Here is a 9,245-nt window from a genome sequence, read left to right as displayed (position 1 = left end):
AGATGGAAGGGGTGGTGCATGCTTCATCATTCACAGTCTTAATACTAGACTTTTTACTGCTGTGTCTCTTATCTTGTTGAGCTTTTCGTTTCGGAAATGAAGCTTTATGCCGTCTGGGCGGGCATCAGCAGCTTCAGATGGATAGGATCTGTATTGAGGGTGATTCTGCTACCATCATCTTTTGAATTCAGTGAGGGATGAAGTACCTGGAGGCTCACCCACTCATCCGGGGTGTCTGGACTACTCTCCATTAGGCTGCTGCGGTTCAGATGTGGAATGTCTATCGGGAGACAAATACTACTGCAGACTAGGTTGCAGCTTTCATTGCAGAGCATTCTAGCGATTGGGTCTGAAGACAAGGTGATGTTTGTCCTTTGATCATGTGGGATTTTTTGTATCTTAACATTTTGGACTATTCTCGCATTAGAGTGGTGTGACCTTCATTTATACAAAAAAAAATAAACATCTTGTCGGGTCACAGTTGCGCGCTTTTGAATCCACAGCCGTTCATAACAATTTTGTGGAGGGTCACCGAAGGGTAAGAAGATCAAAGATTTTTTAATATTTTTGGCACCTCTCTGGAGGGGAATGATTCTGAGCTGGCTTGGGACAAAAGAGGTAATATTAGTAATGAAGTTGGGTTGACGAACATGCCTCCGTGGCCGCTCTGCTCTAACGTGCATGACTAGTTCACAGCAGCTGCCCGTAGTACGTGCCACGTGGATTTTTCTGTTTGCTAGCTAGTTTATGCATGCAGGCATGGATAGAGAGGATGTTTAGATATTCGGAGTTTGAGAAAGAAAAAGGAGATCAAGTTCACTCCAAGCTTTTACTTGCAAGTTTGCCTGATAAGTGGCGGACTGGTGGGAAGGATGTTACCGGAAAGCACCCATCATGGACGCAGCGTCGGTGGAAAGTTTGAGCTGGTTTAGTTTTGCTTCGTTAAAAGATATTCACTATTTGCCAATGTGATGCTATGATTTTGAAGTTTTACATAATATTTCCTTTCCTCAAAAATATTTACCTGCCGCCTTAGGTCTCCTATTACAACCAAGCAATTCTGAGTAAGGTTGAAATCAGATCAAATACAAATCATATATTACTCTATTTGTATATATATTTATTTTGTTTGACGAAGGTAAATATGAATATAGATGTTAACGGCATGCAAAAAGAAATTATATTTATATTTATTTTAAATAAATAAGAAGAAATTAAATATTAAAAGTATAAATATAATTATAGATATAATTAAAATAATTAAAATTTATGGTCATAGAATTAAAAATATTATTAATGAGATGATAAATCAAATTTGTAGCAGATTAATATAATTATTTATTTTTTAAAAAAATTTAATAAGTACCATATAAAATTAAATAAAATTATAAGAGTTGGACATCCACATACTGAATGAATAGTTATTTATCCATATTAGTATCTATATTTCTTTGACAGATATGAATATATATATATATATTAATTGAATGGATGATTTTCTATCCATATCACAGTAGATTCGAATAACAAAACAAATTCAGACACATATTATCCAAATCCACTTTCACCCCTACTTTTTGGGTAAAAAAAAAAAAAAGTAGGAATTTAACATCATTAATTATTACAAGAGGATTTGAAGTATTATAATTGTGTTTAGATAACACAATTAAGACTGAACTAACTACTCTAGTGCCATATATGTAGTCTAAGCTTCTTTTTTTTTTGGTAAGAATATATTTAGTTTAAGCTTTTAGAATGCAAGATACTGCCAAGTGCAACAGAGTTGTAGATCCAAAATGAGCCACACTCAGAAATCATACCCTTGGTCATGTTTGATGACAGTATATAACTGACTTTGGAAAGGCAAATATAAATATTCCCTTGTGCCTTGGTAAGAGGCTGTTTTAAAATTGGGAGGTGGATCCTAATCCTCCCACGATTAACCTTCTCAACACTCTCCCAATGCCAGTTTTATGAAGTTCTTCTCAAAAGTAAAATAAAATAAAAAAAAAATCTATTGAGACAATTCAACTGGCCCCCAATTCTGACTATAGATTGGCTTCATAAATACAGTACGCTGACTCACAATCAGTTGACCAACCGACAGTCGAGCATTCTCAACTATCAACAAACAACCATGATGACTCAGTTAATATTCGACTGATGATCATCGACATATCAGAATTACCGACCGATGCTCATTCGGATCTTCACGACTATTGACAAATAGTCGGCTTATCTTCCCACAATCACATAAAGTCGGAATGTACGGAACCTACATATCTAACTGTTATAAACGGTTATCAACTACGTGTCATGGTCATTAGTGGGCATAAACAGCCCATTAACTCCATGATTATGGCTCGATAATTTAGTGCCATAAAAAGTGAGACCATATGCTCGATGGTTACATCTGAATCACCTATAAAAGGGAGGTAAATGAACAGCATGGATAAGACAATTCTGGACTGAGACTCTGCCATTTCACATATTCTTCATCCGCTGTTCACCACTCTCCACTAACTTAGACATTGGAGGGTTCCTTCCAGACATAATTTCGATCTGTGTGGACTTTGTTTTACAGATGCTCTTCACCAGCGACAGGTGTAATAGGGGATTGGCCGCAACAGATTGGCATGCCCGGTAGGAGAAGAATACAAGCAATCATGCCAAAAATTAGAGCTCAACACTCGACAGGATCAGCAAGGCAGTCTTTCCATCAGGAAGATGTTCCTCCCCCACCTCTAGTGGCAAAGTCCAGTTCTTTGCATCCTATGGTCACTATGGATGCGTAAATTAAAGCACTTATGCAGTAAATGAAGGTATTAATGGAGGCGGTCTAAAGCCTCCAGCAGCAGCTACTGACGGAGGAGCCGGTAGCTCAGTCAGTGCTATCTAGGCACAGCCGCCGCCACCACGGCGTTCACCCTCCTCTTCTCTAGAACAGCGACCGTCTCGACACTCTCATTGAGACGGACAATCCCGTTCTCAGCACTCCCACCATAACATCCATCATTTGTGGTGTTCTCCCTCTCTTTCTCATGCACATAGTATCAGGAAGGGGAAAAGGCCACGGACGCCTTCTGCTTCTCCATCTTCAAGCTCTTCAAGGGGTTCTAATCCTGATTTTTTCCGACAACGGTAGTTCGATGACTATGAATGCAAGTTCAAAGAGATCGACCGCCGACTTGTCCGACTTCAGATGGAAGGTCGGAAGTCTTCGAACGACTATGACTTTTACACTGCTCAGTCTCTCTCTTAATGCATTCTGGATGAACTGATTCCGTCTCGATTCAAGATGTCGCAGATAGAGTCATACAATAGCTCCACCGATCCCATCGATCATTTAGAGAGCTATAAAGCTCTCATGATGATTCAGGAGGCAACCGATGTCCTCTTATGAAGACTCTCATGATGATTCAAGGGACAACCGACGTCCTCTTATACATTGGCTTCCTGGCAACTATTCGAAAAGCTGCTTGAGTCTGATATTTTGGGCTTCAATCGGGAGCATTAACTCCTTTGAGCAGCTTAAACAATCTTTCGTGACCCACTTCAGTACTAGCCGAAGGCCGTCATGAACATCAGACAGTCTCTTCTCTATTAAGCAATATGAGACAGAAACGTTGAGGGATTTTGTGGCTCGATTTAATACGACCACATTTGAGGTCAGGGACCTCAATGAAGATATGACCATATCGACAATAAAGATGGATCTAAAGGGATCCAGATTCACCTATTCTCCAGATAAAACTCTTTTGGACCTATGCTGAATTTTTAGAGCGTGCGTACAAGTATATTCGCATGGATGAAGTTGCTTCTGACTGACATCAAACAAAAAAAAGATCAGAAGAAAAGTAGAGCTCTGATCAAATTAAGTCAGCCAATTATCAATAAGCGAGCTTCACCTTGACGACGGAGTCCAAAATCGAATAGCTATGACAGGTATGACTCCTATACTCCTCTTTCTGCTCTCCATATGCAGATCTTGATGGAGATCGAAGGAGAGAAGTATTTACAATACCTCCCGCCAATGAAAGCACTGTCGAAGAGCCATGATAGGAAGAAGTACTGTCGGTTCTATCGTAATCACGGTCATGATACCAAACAGTGCATCTAGCTCAGAGACGAGATAGAGGTCCTGATTCGATGAGGTTATCTCAAAAAATTTCGATGAAATCATCTGACTCAACCTTCCATCGACTAACAACTTCAGCCGCAAACTAAGAAGATAATTAATAATCGATCAACGATGGGAGTAATCAACATGATCTCGGGATGATCAAATAACTGGAGGGCAACTTTCGAAGAAGAGTCGGTGAAGAAACGATGACTCAATAATATAATTACTTTTTCAAAAGATGATATTCGGAGAATACAAACTTTCCATGATGATACTATCATTGTCTTGACGATGATAGCAAATTATAATGTAAAAAAAAATTTAGTTGATAATGAAAGTTCAACAGATATTTTTTTTTACTCGACTTTCTTCCGAATACGACTACTGACTGATTGACTTAGAAGAGTCTCGACGTCATTAGTCGATTTCACTGGAGATACAGTTACTGTGGAAGGAGAAATCACTCTCCCATTAACTGTAGGAACATATCCTTAACAAAGCACTATTTTTCTGACATTCACTGTCGTTCGAGTTTCATCGACTTACAATGCTATACTTGGACGATCTGAACTTAATGCCCTGAGAGCAGTAGTTTTTACAAATCATCTATTGGTCCGTTTTCAACTAGAAATGGAGTCGGAGAGATACGTGGAGATCAACAACTCACCCGATGTTGTTTGCTGGTCTCCACACAGAATAAATAACCTGAAGACTCTTTATCCGTTGACAAGTTGGATCAAAAAAAATGAAGAAAGGGGTGAACCAGTTGAGCAACTAGTTTTCATCCCACTAAAAGAAAAAGATCCTGAGAAGACAATCCAAATTGGATTACAATTATCTGATCTGGAGCGACAATAACTAATAAATCTACTAAGAGCAAATGCCGATATTTTTACTTGATCGACTACTGACATGCCAGGCATTCCTCCGGAGATAATAATCCACCGACTAAACATTGATCCAAAAGTTAAGTCGGTGAGACAAAAAAAAAGTCTTTTGCTTCTGAAAGACAGAAGGTCATTGACAAAAAAGTTAACAAGCTTCTCACAGCTAATTTCATTAGAGAAACTAATTTTTCTGATTGGCTCGTCAATGTAGTGATGGTAAAAAAAATCAATGAAAAATAAAAAATTTACATCGATTATACAAATCTAAATGAAGTCTGTCTGAAAGATAGTTTTTCTCTACTGAAGATCGACCAGTTAGTTGATTCAACTTTGGGATGCCAACTCTTAAGCTTCATGGATACCTTTGCTGGATATAATCAGATTCGAATGACATCTGAAGATGAGAAGCACACAGCGTAACCGACAAAGACATCTACTGTTATAAAATAATATCTTTTGGTTTAAAAAATATTGGAGCTACTTATCAACGGCTAGTCAACAAAATATTTAAGACATAAATTAGATGAAATATAAAAGTCTATGTGGATGATATGCTAGTAAAGAGCCCTCAAACTTCTGATCATGTTTGAGATTTGGAAGATGCCTTCGACACACTTCGACAACATTTGATGAAATTAAATCCAATCAAGTGTGCATTTGGAGTAACTTTTGAAAAATTTTTTGGATTTCTTGTGTCACAACGAGAAATCGAAGCCAATCTAAGAAGATAAAGACTATCATCAGTATGAAATATTCAGACACCAAGAAAGAGATACATGACTTAATGGAAGGATCGTCGCACTCAGTCGATTTATCTCAAGATTGGTAGAAAGATGTTTGCCCTTTTTTAATACTCTGAGGCAAGCAAATGATTTTTCATGGTCGGATGAGTGCCGACAATCCTTCGAAGATCTGAAAAGATATATGGCATCTCCACCACTACTTACAAAATCAAAGGTCGGAGAAACTTTGTATCTCTATTTGACGACTTCAACTGGAGTAGTTAGTTCAATACTCGTCTAGGAGAATGAGAACCGAATTCAATAATCTATTTACTATATTAGCAAGGTGTTTCACAATGATGAAATAAGATATTCAAGAGTGGAGAAGATGATCTACGCTCTAATCATATCATTGTAGCGACTTCGTCCATACTTTCAAGCACATCCCATTGTTGTCTTGATAGATCAGCCGTTGAAGGCGATTTTATGCCGATTGGATACTTCGGATTGGATGGTAAAATGGGCAATAAAACTTAGTGAATTTGATATACAATATCACCTACGTCTATCGATGAAAGTATAAGTTTTGGTCGACTTCATCGTCGAACGTACTATACCAGACAATAATTTTGAGGATGAATTCAATGACAAAATAAAGTCAGTTGAAACTCTTAAGCCCGACTTAACATCGGTATAGGTGCTACATATTGATGGAGCATCTAATGCACAAGGCAGTGGAGCTAGTCTCATCCTCATCAATTTTGAAAGGATTATAACAGAATATGTCCTTCGATTCAATTTCAAAGCTTTAAATAATCAAGCCGAGTATGAAGCACTTCTAGCCGGCATAAAGATTATCAAAAAACTTGACATTGATAATTTGAAGGTCTTCACCGACTCACAACTGATTATCGGACATGTTAAGGACGAGTTTGAAGCCCGAGACCTCATTATGATGAAGTATCTTTAGAAGGTGAGAGATCTTGTATCGATCCTAAAATATTTTGAGATCTCTCACATCCCAAGAATAGAAAATACTCGAGTCGATGTACTTTTTTGACTTACAACTACATCATTCAACTCACTGGATAGGACATTCGTTGAATATCTTGAACATCGAGTATTGATAAGTCAAAAAAGTGCTACAACTCAATGATGAGCCAAACTGGATGGATCCGATCATCCAGTACTTGACTGATGAAACTCTACCAACAGACCCTTCAAAAGTCAAACAACTCAGATGGACGGCCTCGCAATACATTTTGATGAATGGCCAACTTTATAAAAGGTCATTATCTCTTCTTTTACTGAAGTATTTGAAACCAGCAGATACTGACTATGCACTCAGAAAAGTTCACGAAAAGATTTGTGAAAATCACTTATGGGTAAATCTTTGGCTTACAAAGTCTTACGACAATGATATTATTGATCCATCATGAAGAAAGATACAGCTAAATTTATTCGAAGATGTAAATCATATCAGAAATATGCAAATATACAACATCAGCGGGCCAGTCAGCTGACATCAATTGTTGCACTATGGCCCTTCGCACAATGAGGAATTGACGTACTAGATCTTTTTCCTCTGGCATCTGGTCAGAAGAAGTTCATAGTGGTTGCCATTGATTACTTCACCAAATGGATAAAAGCTAAACGTTTAGCACAGATCATTGAAAGTAAGATGGAAGACTTCATTCAAAAATCAATCATATACAGATTCGATCTACTACATACCATCATCACTGACAATAACTAGTAATTCGACAATCAAAACTTCAAAGAGTTCTGTGCAAAATTTCATATTACACACAAGCTCACATCAATCGGTCATCCCCAATCTAACGGTGAGGTGGAGGTAACAAACCCAACAATTTTATATGATCTTAAAATTAGGTTGAATAAAGCTAAAGATCTCTGGGTGGAAGAACTATATTCGATTCTATAGACGTATCGAATAACTCCTCGCATACCAATAAGAGAATCGTCATTCAATCTGATTTATGAAATAGAAGTGATGATCTCACTTAAGATCAGATTACCATCAGCAAAGGTGGAACAATATAGTAAGCCAAGCAATTCAGAATATCGGAGAGCTGATCTAGACCTACTTTCAAAAGTCCGACAACAAGCTCCAGTTTAAATGGCGGCATATCGATAAAGAGTAGTCCGATATTATAATGCGAAAGTCAAGCCAAAAGTCTTCTATCCAGGAGATCTGGTCCTAAGAAAGATGGAGGTTTCAAAGCCTTTAGACCAGGAGAAGTTGTCTCCAAATTGAGAAGGACCCTACAGAATAATCGAAATACTTTGATCGGATGCATATCGGCTAGAAACTCTTGATAGAACAACTATACCACGAATCTGAAATATCAATAATTTGAAGATATATTATCAATAAAGTTGTTCATATGTATAATATTTAGAATGAAATATTGAATTTCAGAATCATGAAAGCTTCAGTCAACTATAAAATGACAGTAGACTGATAAATAAACGATCAATTCTTATCAACTGTATCTCGATTTTCCACTGTAAAAACTGACACACCGATTATATTTTGATTTTCATTGTAAAAGCTGACTCTAGTCGAATAACTACTTATGCCGACTTAGTTTAAACTAAGCAGAATGTTATGTTGATTCGACCTCGGTTGAATAGAAAACACATCGACTTGACTATGGTCAGTCGAAAGATATTTGGCTTACCACTATTTATCAAATATCTAAACATATCGACTTGACTACGGTCCATCGAAAGATATTCAGTTTATCACCATCTATCCGAATACCTAAAAGATAAAATATATCGATCGATATTCGACTAACGAATAAATTCTATGACAGTTATTATTAAGCATTCGACTAGTCGATTAATATTCGATTATTCGACTATGGTTCTATGACATTGGAAATACACAAAAGAAGAGAGAATTTATACTTTGAATTTTTTTTTCATTCATTAAAAGAAAAGTTATAAAAATTGGAGCAAAGTTCGATTATAAAATTTATCCAAGTACAAAAGAAAAATAAAAATGCTACACCGATCATCAATCAGTTTTTTTATCTCCCTGCTTCGGCATAGCTTCGGTAGCTGGAGCAAGTTCTGGTGCAGTCGGTGCACCATTTTCAGCTGGCGCAGTGCCCTCTTCAGCAGCTTCTTCTTTCAAGCCAAGAGGAACGATGCTGCTCAAGTTCAAATCTGGATACAATTTACCGACCGCATCTCAGCTATTCTCGTATCCGACCAATAGGAAGCAAATCTGCCTTCGAAAATTTTTCCTTGAATTCTTTCGAATTCTTGAAGTTCTCGACGGTCAGACTCAGCGCTTCCCTCACTGACTTTGCTTCAGCTCGTGCGGAAGCTGACTCGGCATCAACCAGTGCCAGCCTTTTCAGGATGGCCCGATGCCTTCCGCACTCTGCTTTAAGTTCATCAATGCATCCATCCCTTTCTCTCCAGAGTTGATGGATGGAATGCTTCTTACTCATGATTCGAGATTTCAGAGATGTGATG

This window comes from Elaeis guineensis, chromosome 3, assembly GCF_000442705.2.
Source record: "Elaeis guineensis isolate ETL-2024a chromosome 3, EG11, whole genome shotgun sequence".
NCBI classification, from domain to species: domain Eukaryota; kingdom Viridiplantae; phylum Streptophyta; class Magnoliopsida; order Arecales; family Arecaceae; genus Elaeis; species Elaeis guineensis.
The sequence above is the reverse complement of the archived record's forward strand: the minus strand, read 5'-3'. Positions refer to the sequence as shown.